The 12,162-nt window shown below is 36.8% G+C and overlaps 1 protein-coding gene and 1 pseudogene across 1 annotated transcript in view; one reads left to right on the top strand and one right to left on the bottom strand.

Annotated features, from left to right (window-relative positions):
• Positions 1–12,162, bottom strand: part of PITX3 (paired like homeodomain 3) — a 159,141-nt gene that overhangs the window by 65,631 nt on the left and 81,348 nt on the right. The gene's annotated exons all lie outside the window — the stretch shown is intronic.
• LOC143929878 (CD63 antigen pseudogene) lies at positions 1,787–2,597 on the top strand (annotated as a pseudogene).

Raw genomic sequence — 12,162 nt, 5'->3', positions numbered from 1 at the left:
GTCATGCCCTATTCCTATTACAAGGGATGTTTAAAAAAATTATTAAAAAGAAAGCATCAAACTAGAAAAATAAAAGTAAAATTAACAATAAAAAAAATGTAAAATGCCCCTGGTCCCTGCATGCTTGCTTGCAGAAGCGACCACATACGCAAGTCACGCCCACATTTGTAAACAGTGTTCAAACCACACATGGGAGGTACCGTCACAAATGTTAGAGTAAGCGCAATAATTTGCCTATGGGAATTTTTAAGTACCGTAGTTTGGCACCATTCCACCAGTGTGTACAATTTTTAAGCTTGACATGTTAGGCATCTATTTACTCGGTGTAACATCATCTTTCACATTATGCAAAAAAATTTGGCTAACTTTTTTTTTTAATGCATGAAACTATTTTTTGTTTTTTTTAAAGCATTTTGCGCAAATACCATGCGAGATAAAAAATTTGCAACGACTGCCGTTTTATTCTCTAGGGTCTCTGCTAAAAGAAACCATATAATGTTTGGGGGTTCTGTATAATTTTCTAGCAAAAAAATTATGATTTTCACATGTAGGAGAGAAATGTCAGAACTGGTCTGGTAGGCAAGTGGTTAAGCTAAGTTAGTTCACTACCATATTTCTTTGACTTTCTCATTACATCAAACTTTTTTATGTGCTGCACCAAAGACTGTAGCAGCTCACACAGACAGAATGTTTGTAGTTGTCAAAGCTTGTATTCAAGAGAAGAAGAGGAAACTTGGAAGATATAGCTTTTTAATGGAAGTCTTAAAACCAAGTAACTATTCAATTTTTTTTGTTGTATTTGAATAGTGTGATGTTTTTATTGGAAAGTTTTATAGTGTTTTTTTATCGGCAAGCATGAGTACCATTACTATTGGTCAAGTACTCGGCAATACCAAGTACCGATACCTTTGCCGATATAAAATGAATGGACTTAAATTGCACTGCAAGGAATCGCATGCAATATGAACAGGAATGCGGTGGGATTCCTGTCCGAACTGCCTGCAGTTTCCCACACTGCTTCTGTGTGAAACCAGGTTTAAGTCAATATGACAAGCCTGGGTTCACACAGGAGCAGTGGGGGTAATGGCATGTTATTCAGACAGGAATCGCACCGCACTATAAGATAAATCACTATAAGATTTATTCTTCAAATAAGCAGTGGAGGTTGCTAAACCCCTTTTCATATTTTAGTAACACTGAGATAAGAATTCCCATAATGCTAGTCTGTGTTCAATTTAAATACTGGAAGTAAACGTTGGTACTAAAAAATTCCTCTTGACCTTAGCTGCCATTTTGAACTGCACACTTGAGTAAAAATACTGCTTTAGTAAATAATCTTCAAAACATGTAAAATAACATGCAACATGTGTAACCAATTTATCATATCTAATTATAGACATGAAATACACATTTGGAACTCATTAACATTTAATCAGAAGTTATTTAAGGCTTCATGTACACTAGCAGCTCCAAAACATGAGTTTAGGAGCTTGTGCCATTTTCATAAACTCAACTCCATAAAAGCCAATGGGCTTGATTTACTAAAGACAAATAGATTGTGCACTTTGCAAAGTGCAATTGCACTCTGGAAGTGCAGTTGCTCCAGAGCTTAGTAAATGAGGAGAAGCTCTGCTGACTTCCATGATCCAATCATCTACAAGCAAAAATGCAATGTGTATCTTTACCCCATTTACTAAGATTTGGAGCAACTGCCCTTAGCAGAATGCAACTGCACTTTGCAGAGTGTGCAGTCTATTTGTCTTTAGTAAATTAACCCCCAGGTGCTGAGGAGCAACAGTTTACTAAGAGAGCTTGTTGTAGGAGCAGCCGGGGTGACAGAGCGTCAGGATGGCGGTGGAGGGAGGAATGAAGTGTGTCAAGTATCTTCTCTTTTTCTTCAACTTGATATTCTGGATCTGTGGGATCGCTCTCATAGGAATGGGCATCTATGTGCAGATTTACCTTAACACAAAGCTGACCATGATCAGTGCTTCAGCATCAGGACCACCTATCGTTTTTATTGTGGTTGGGGTCATCATCGTCTTCATTTCATTCTTTGAATGCGGTGGAGCTGCAAAGGACAACTACTGCATGGTGACCACGTTTGCTGTTTTGCTGGGTATAATCTTCCTGGTTGAAATAGCTTCTGCAATTGCTGGATATGTTTTCCGCAATAAGGTTCAAGATGTCTTCAGAGTTTCCTTAAATGAAAGTGTTAGCAAATACAACACTTCAAAAGAAGCCAGGGATGGAATAGATGGCATTCAGGAAACTTTTGGTTGTTGTGGTGCCAATAGCTCCAGTGACTGGAATAACTAGCCTCCTTTTAAAGGCAGCGGCACAGTTCCCGACACATGCTGTAAAGTCATTGTAACTGGCTGTGGCAAGAATTCAACCAACATTAATACAACTGGATGTATTCAGGGTATCGATAATTAGATCAAAAAGTATGTAGGCATCATTGCTGGAGTCGCCCTGGGGATTGCTTTGTTTGAGATCTTGGGTATATTCTTTGCTTGCTGCTTGACGAAGGAAATTCGCAGTGGATATGAAGTGATGTGACCTGGCGCCGTGCACAAGATTATACTGTGATGTCACTTCCCCATATTGCCATGTAAAGACAAACTAGTGTTTGCTCTCCTCCCCTATTGTGAACACATTTGCACAAGCCATGCTATGATCTGAAATGGCACAGCATGTCACTTCTGTGTGAATTTGGTTACAAAAAAAGTTGTTTTTATATGTATTTGTCATTGAATTATTGCAGCTGTTGCTTTACTCTGCTTTTTTTTTTTTATATTATTTTGTTGCTGTACTTTAGTCTAAATGTTTTACAAGAGTTAATATTTTTGCTGGTATGCTTAAAGGGCAAACACTCGTCATATGAACTTCTTGTTTTAAAACTTTAAGGTGGTATTTGAAAATAATTTATAAAATAAAACTTGAGCTTGGCTTTAGGAAACTTTGGAAGCAGATTGCTACATTCCTTCAGTGCCTTTATATTCTGTACCAGCCTGCACTACAAAAAATGTGGGTTTCTGGTCCAGAAAATCTGTATAAAATGTATTTGTAGCCTATGTGCCATAAGCAATGCCTAGGGAAAATTATATATATTTTATTCAAAGTTGGCAAGTACCCTATAGTCCCTTTTTTTCCATTACAATTTCCATTTTCTACAAAGCACAAAATGTAAATGCCAAGAATAAAGTGATATAATGGGCAAAAAAGAAAAAAAGTAAATTAACCCTAATGTGTCCATGTACACAAAAGGCTTTTAGCAGAGTTTAGGAGCTGCTGAATTCTATGTTTACAAAAGAATTAACTAATAATCAAAATAATGTTAGATAACAAATTATAGCCTATTTGTCAAAAGAATATTCTTCTCTTGACTTTAAACAATTACATTGCACATTGATCCTGCTAAAACATATTCATATAATGCATATTCAAAAGTAGAAAATAGATAATATAGTTGCCATGCTAAAATACTATTCATATAACAGTATATCCAAAAGTAGGACAATAGATCATATGGTTGCCAGGGTCTTAAAATAATTTCCTGGGAAAACATACACTTCCTGTAGCATGTATAAACAATAAAAGAGAGATGTAATGTAATGGCGTAATGGCTTTGTACATATTTTATGTCTCTTTTTTTTTATGTAGGAGAAAATTTATAAAAAGGGCGCAAAGGGGCAAATGACTAATTAACAAATAAACAGTGTAAACTTAATTGATAAAGTGCACAATTATATAACCATCAAAAATGTCCAAAAATGTCCATAATAAACATGAATATTCAAGTCTTCTTATATATACTCCAACACCGTGAATAATAAAGTGCAAAAGTGCTTCAAAAATCTTGCTCCTAAAACTGCTTTACCCAAAGTGATAATGAAATGCGTTTACCAGATGGCCTCGGCCACAAAGTGACCAGAAAACATGTAATATATAGAGAGAAATAATTGTTTCAATGGTATATCTCCTTCCAGTATCTAATTCCAATCAAACAATCATGTGTAGAGGAATCATGTGTAGAGGAAGCTGTATCCCAATCCAATATGCAGATATAAACGTAGGTATCTTCACTTTATATATTCTCCACTGCATATAATCAACTTGCGTCAACTATGTCTGTGAAATGACTCCACCACAAAGAGCCACAGAAAGCAGGATATAGTGTGATAGCGCTTAAAATTTATTGCTTAAAGTTAGCACTTACATAAGTATAGGGTCAAAAAACAATCCGCTCAAGGGAAAGCAGAAGCCAGTCAGATGCCACTAGATGACTCGCAGCATGCTCCTATTGTTGTAAGTGTCAGACCTAGCCTCTATGCATTTCACGCTAGAGCGTGAGTCACCTAGCGGCATCCGACTGGCTTCTGCTTTCCCTTGAGCGGATTGTTTTTTGATCCTATGCTGGACTATGTAAGTCTGGGGCGGCAACCAGATAAGGAGTACAAAGACAAGTGTGTCTTGCCTACAGTTAAGCATGGTGGTGGGAGTGTCATTGTCTGGGGCTGCACGAGGGCTGCAGCACTGGGGAGCTACAGTTCATTGAGGGAACCACGAATGCCAACATGTACTGTGACATACTGAAGTAGAGCATGATCTTCTCCCTTTGGAGAGTGGGCTGCAGGGCAGTATTCCAACATGATAACGACCCCAAACACACCTCCAAGATGACCACTGCCTTGCTAAATAAGCTGAGGGTAAATGCGATTGACTAGCCAAGCATGTCTCCAGACCTAAACCTATTGAGCATCTGTGGGAAACGGAAGGTGGAGGAGCGCAAGGTCTCTAACATCCACCAGCTCCATGGTGTCTTCATGGAGGAGTGGAAGAGGACTCCAGTGTCAACCTGTGAAGCTCTGGTTAACTCCATGCCCAAGATGGTTAAGGCAGTGCTGGAAAATAATGGTGGACACACAAAATATTGACACTTTGGGCCCAAATTTATATCGTTATACAAGCTGTACACTCACTATTTTACATTGTAGCAAAGTGTAATTTCTTCAGTGTTGTCACATGAAAAGATATAATAAAATATTTACAAAGATGTGGGGGATGTACTCATTTTTGTGAGATACTGTATCTTTGAAAAAAAATGTTTTATTTTGGCATTAACATGGTGTGGGCAGATGTTTGCCAGTCACCTGCAGAAGCCACCATCAATCAAGATGTTATATACTATGCCATTGTGTTTAGCTGGTTAGTGGGCATGAAGGAGGAGGGAGGGAGTGGGCTGTCATTTAACATTGTGTATAGGCCTATATGTGTGACCCTATAGTCACATGGGCTGCTCTGATGTGATAGGGAGGAAATGCTCAGGGTAGAAATACACTGAAAACTGAGCATGTGAGGCTAGTCTGAAAGTGCTCACTTGTTGGTACTTGTTCTTGACACGTTTAACTAAAATGTACCCTTCTATCTCTCTGCTTTGCTTCCGAGGGTGTAAGCTACAGGGATCCATGTATTGTATTTGGTGGGAATGTCCATAAATCCATAGTTTTTGGAATGGTGTCTTCACTTTGATACGCAGGGTCACGAGGTGTCGATACCCCAAACCCCTCACATTGCTTTCCTTAATGTTCCAGGTGAGGGGCCACTAGTCACCTTCATCTGCCTGGCATGTGAAAATAAAGATTCCCCTCAAGCAAACTGCTTGTTCCAGTGTGCGCCACTATCTTTCTTCTACATAGTCACCTTCATTGCTTGATATTTTTCATCCTTCTTGGAACTAAGATGACAGTGGCTAATTCCTGGAAGCTGACCTCCGTCTCCCTGGCCCAGGCAAAGAAAAAAGTTACTTGGATCATGTTCCATGAGAATTTTGCTAGTGTTTTGAATGATAAGGTCAAGAAATTTGAGAAAACCTGGGAGCCGTGGGTCTCTTACATGCACGTGCCATTTGCAACCTGAAGTCTCTTTAAAAAAGCTATAGAGTGGGAGCGCTTTCTCCAGATCTCTTCTTTCTTTTGTTCTTTCTCTTCTTTCTTTTTTTCCTTCTTTCCTTTTGCACTGACTTGATGTTTTTGTTATCTGATAATTATCCAGGTTGGTCTCTGCTATATGCAAGCCTTTGTACGGCTACATAGTATGCTGTTCTTAGTCTTGGGACGTGGGCTTCCACGGAAGCTTTAAGATTTAATTTTTCTTCCTTTATTAGCTTAATTATATATCCTGCTGTGTTCTTTTAAATTGTTTTGAATTCTGTTTTTATTAATCTCTTGCTATGGTAAATTACTGACCTGTCTTATATCTGTTAAACTTTATCTTTACAAAATGAATACAAATATTGAAAGAGAAAACTGAGCATATGCACTAGCTGCCAACACTGCTCTGCAAAAAACCCCATCTGCAGTGGGGACATGGACAAGAAGGGGAGACAGAGAACTGCAGGATCAACCAGATTTTTCTGCAGGATACATATAGTGACTGAGTGTAATACAGCATTTATTGATAATATTTAATGATGTGGGTTTAATGACACTTTAAAACACATTAGTTACTTTTTAACCTAACAAACAATGGAGGTTATTTACTAAAACTGGGAAGCGTAAAATCTGGTGCAACTCTACATAGTAACCAATCAGCTTCCAGGTTTTATTGCCAAAGCTTCATTGAACAAGCTGAAATAGAAGCTAATTGGCCACCATGCACAGCTGCACCAGATTCTGTGTGGACCAGCTTTAGTAAATCTATCCCATTGTGTTGCTATAAAATGCTGTCTGGTTAATTTCTTTTCAATGTATTGGTGTGATCTTATACAATAGAACAGTGGTTCTCAACCTCAGTCCTCAAGTACCCCCAATGGGCCATGTTTTCAGGTTTACCTTTACCTTGCACAACTGCTCTAAATCAATATCAATGACATGGTATTGATAAGAGCTATTTTATCTAAAGGAAGTTCCCCAAACATGGCCTGTTGGGGGTACTTGAGCACTACTGAGGTTGAGAACCACTGCAATATAAAACGTTGTGTTGGGACTATGTTGGCCAACGCAGTTCTGTGCCTGTGGTGTGAATGAGTCCTTACACAAAGGAGATTTGACACGTTTTAGCTTAAACTAATATTTAATTATCTGCTCTGATTGTAGCATTCTAAAAAAGAACACACACAAGTGCGCTACTAAGTATGTTATGGTTTGTTTGATTCTGGATCTGTTGTCATGCCTTTTGCTACATTTTTTCAATGCAGGCAAATGCAATACATTGCTTCCAACAAGGTTTTGTTTGTACCAGCATAGTGCATTGTCATGCATTGGAAAAAAAATGTCCGAATGCTAGATTTTGGTGCATTGATCTGTCATTTTTGCAGTGATTTCCAACACCCATCACATCAACATCCACTAATACATGTGTTTTGATGTAAACAATTCCTTACATTGTTAAAGATAATTATAAAAAATATGCTATAACATACTTAACTGCTAAGACAATACTAAATTTTTTTTTTTTTTACATAGCCCGCTATAATAATAGACAGGTTAATTTTATCATAGAAAGTTAGCCACAGCAAAAATCCTGATTCTATTCTACTTTGACATCTTAGACAGACAAGAGAGGTAGAAGCTAATAACCATCTTCATTCAACTCCTAGTCACATAATTATCTGATCTGCCAAGAGACATTAATATTCAGAAAGATGAGGCAAGGGGGGTAAAGGGACATTCGCTGCTATTGGCACCTTCCATCTACTCCGCTGTCACTGCAAATCCTTTAGCAGGAACCTGGCATCATGTACATCACTCCAGCATATTTATAATGTTCCCTGTTTGAAGTACAAAGCATAGTTAGGGCATAAGGTCGTATATTAGAACAGAGGCAAGAGTGCTAAAAACGTACATAATGGGGAGATAAAGGCATGTACATTGGATTTCAGACTTAAGTTTAGTGTGTGTATACCGTTAAAACACTTAACAGAAAAAAAAAATGTAGAGTGTCTGTTATAGTAATAGAATATTTCCTATCTACTATGTTACCTGTTTCTTTTTTATTTACTTATTTAAATAATAGCCCTTTTCACTTTGTTATGAGATGTTTAATTGTCTCATGAGCATACAAATTAGCAATTATTTGCAGTGCCAGTTCTAGGAAGTTTATTAAATAACGCCACAATTAAACTGATTATCGTATTTCTTTTTCAGCAGATGGATCCCAAAAGACACAATTCTAAAGGCTTAAGTCAGACATGGGGATTTTCCGTTCTGTCATTTATTTTAAAGGAAAAGTGCGTTGTATATACAGTGAGTGCATTTTGGAAGTAAATATTGCATTGTTTAGCTTAAAGTATATATATATATATATATATTTTTTTATTGTATTAAAAATAGAAATTAGTAGATTAGCCAACAGAGGGAGCTTCAATCAGATCATTCCAATAACTGTCCCTCTCTGTTATCTCTCTCTTATCTCTAGATAAGGTATCAGCCAAGGTGTGCATTGTTTTCAAAAGGCTCGTAAGAAGGGGCAATAGTGTACAACCACTGCGTAGAACTGCTAAACATGATGCAAAGTCTTGCATATTAGACATGTGCGGTTAGTTTTGTATGAATCGAAAATTCGTACATTTGGAAGCATCCAAAATACAAATTTCTATGCTTCCGAATTGTATACGAAATACGAAATTTAATTGATGAATTTTGGATCCAAATTCCATTACAATGGAAATGTGACTGGTGTTTTGTTGACCAATCAGAGATTTTCTTCTGCTGCTGAGTGAGGGTTGAAAAAATGTCCTTTTTAAATATAGGAGTGGGAGACTGGTACTGGTAGTCGATGGAAGGTTCAGAATCGGACAAAATAAGAATGTTCGTTAATATCGTTTTATTATTGTCATAATAATTAAGATTATTTGTTATAATGAAGTTAAAAACCCAGGAAGTCAGCACAGGGATGGTGGGACCCCCGCATAATGAGCACAGCAGGGGTGCAGACCCAGGAGGAAGTCAGCACATGGATGGTGGAAGCCCCTCATAATGAGAACAGCAGGGGTACAGACCCAGGAGAATGTTAGCACAGCACAGGGATGGTGGGAGCCCCTCATAATGAGCATAATGAGTCAATGACTGCCATATTGAGAAAGGTATTTTTTGTTTTTTAAATTTATCATAACGAACGTTCGCAATTGTTACAAAAAGTTAACGAACCTAACAACAATTCTAATTTCGTACGAATCCAAATTCAATTTCGGACACAAATAACAAAATCCGAATTAACGGCTAATACGAAATGGAACGTAATGAAACAAAACAAATTTATTGATGGCGCACATGTCTATTGCATATCGAATGGCTGCTCCATGCATATATATTATTACATATTTTACAGGGTTAAAAAATTATATATTGATAATATTATTGACTATTTAGCTACTTTGTTTTAAAGATTATAAAAAAAATGAAAAACAACTGTACATTATCTTTGAATGGGCTGCCTTAACACAGTGCACCATACCGCACGATAACATAATAATGTTGAAAAATATACAACCCAGCGTCAGGTGTGGTATAACAATTCCTGTGAAACAAAGTGCAGAGCTGCTAAGCATTGATCACAATCCCATAATCTGTGAAAACATATATACAAAAAAACAAAAAATGCAGCGCTGTGTGATACTGAACCTTACAATGCATAGTGCCATAAACAATGAAAATTAATATTGCTAAAAAAATGTAACTATGAACATAAAAAAATATTTTTTTGTGTAACTAGCAAGCTCACAGTGAAAAACAATAGTATTATTCCTTAATAGCAAGTGTCCTAAAAAAAAAATATAGAGAGATTTTTTTCTCTCAATTTACATCAATCCACAGAGACAAAAGTGCAAATTTGGATATTATACATATTACTGTACAAAAAGTGACCCCCCCCCCCCCCCCCAATCCCTTCATATAATCTTAAAATATATGATGTGGTGGTCACAGAGAGGGGGGAAGAGGGGGAGGGGGAAAAAATTGTAAAACTTTACGTAAAATATGTGGAATGATAATCACTTGACATGGAGAGATATTAAGGATGAAATTCACATATGTGACTGATAGGTGGGATGGCATGGCAGGCAATATATAAGCAAATTGAGGGTAAATTTAATGGTATTTCACTAGTTACACTAATTTTATAAATAAGTAAAACACTTAACTATTTAAATGGAGGATATAAAGGCATGTCTCCTTTTTTTTGTCACTATAGCATTAATATAGATGGGTTTGGGTGTGGTTTTTTTTTCTCTCTCTTTTTCTCCCCTCTCTCTTCCTCAACACCCCCCAAAGCCCCCCCCCCCACCCCCCTTCTTCCTTTTTTTTTTTTCCTCTATGGTTGAAGAATGAGGAAATCCGGTATTAGTATAAAAGTAATAGGAAAAGGGAAGGTAGAAGGAAGGGAAGTTTAAGGGAAGGAAGAGAAAGAAAAGAAAAAAAATTAAATCGATAAAGTAGCAGGAGAAAGCCAAGAGGTAGTAGATCTGCATCAGCAGCTTCAGATCCCCCTCAATAGGGATCTTACTTTTTAGTAAGGTAGACTTATTGAAGTCATTAGATAGAGGTTAAGTGGTGTGGAAAGGAAAGAGTAGTGTGTGTTGAGTGTGAAAGTAACAGAGAGAGGGGGTAAGGGTTGGGTTTAAAGGGTGTGATAGATTGAGGGATTGGGGGTTAGGGGGGGTTGGGTGGGGAGTTTTGTGGGTGTTGATTTGTTTTCTTTTCTTTTCTTTTCTCTCTTCCCTTCCTCCTTTGCTCCCCGTTCTGCTCTAATCTCCCGGATCTTCCCCTTTGGAATTTGAATATTTTCGTGGTTTATTTATCCCTCTATTTAGATATGGGAGGGGTAAAATTTTGTTCCTTCAACGTAAGAGGCCTTGATTCCCCCTCTAAAAGAAATCAAATATTAAATTATCTCCATAAACAAAAGATAGATATTGTGTTATTTCAAGAAACTCATTTTCGTTCAGATCACATACCAAAAATAAATAATAGGAATTATAGTTACTGGATACACAATACTTTTTCATATTCTAAATCAAAAGGAGTATCGATTGCGTTCCACAGGGACCTACCGTATCAAATATTACAAGAATATAAAGGGAAAGATGGCAGAAGCCAAAACAGAGATAGGGGGACTTTTGTGGTCAGATCATGCTCCGATATTTTTAGAACTTAGAATAATAGAGTATAAAAAAACAAATGGAGTATGGAGATTGAATGATAACTTAATCAAAGATAAACGATGCGAAATAGATATTCAGCAAACAATAAAAGAGTTTTTAATAACTCATAAGAAAGATGAGACTGCACCCCCAACTCAATGGGAAACGCTAAAGTGTGTACTGAGGGGAATATTTGTCAAGCACGGATCAATATTAAAAAAAGAAAAGGAGCAAAGAAAATCTCAACTATTGTCAGAGATTGAAAAATTGGAAAGGATACATAAGCAGAATTTGGACTCAGTGGATCGAATAAAACTAAAAGATAAGCAAATGGAATTACAATCGGTGCTTGACGAAGAGTCCCTTCGGATCAGAGATAAAAATAGAACACATTGGTATCAATATGGAAAAAATTCTGGGAAAATACTGGCTAGATCACTAAAAGAACAACAACCCTTGAGTTCAATAGCAAAAATCTTGAAACCAAATGGGGAAGAAGACTTATGATCCAGTAGAAATATCTAAAACCTTTCATACGTATTATTCTAAATGATATAACATAGAAGAACAACAAGAGTATAAGAAAAAAAATGGAAAGATAGAAAAGATACGTAAATATGTAAGAGAAACAGCCCTATCTAATTTCCCTAAAGAAATAGTAGAAGAGTTGGAGGAAGAAATATCATTGGAAGAGATTCAACAAACTATTACAGAGTTGGCTTTAGGGAAAAGCCCAGGTCCAGATGGATACACTGCTAGATTTTATAAAGTATTTCAAAACTTAATAATACCCATTCTAAAAAAGACATATAACTCTATATCCAAAACACAAATATTCGTACCACAAAGTACAGAAGCTCATATTATATTAATACCAAAACCCGAGAAGGATTATACACTATGTAAGAACTATATACCTATATCTCTGACAAATATAGATATAAGAATATACTCAAAGATCATATCTAAAAGATTAACATCTATTATACCAAAATACATACATTTGGAGCAGACAGGAT

The sequence above is a fragment of the Lithobates pipiens genome, unplaced genomic scaffold, assembly GCF_037356315.1.
Source record: "Lithobates pipiens isolate NorthernLeopardFrog02 unplaced genomic scaffold, aLitPip1_a1.2 Scaffold_25, whole genome shotgun sequence".
Lineage (NCBI taxonomy): Eukaryota > Metazoa > Chordata > Amphibia > Anura > Ranidae > Lithobates > Lithobates pipiens.
The sequence above is the reverse complement of the archived record's forward strand: the minus strand, read 5'-3'. Positions and strand labels throughout refer to the sequence as shown.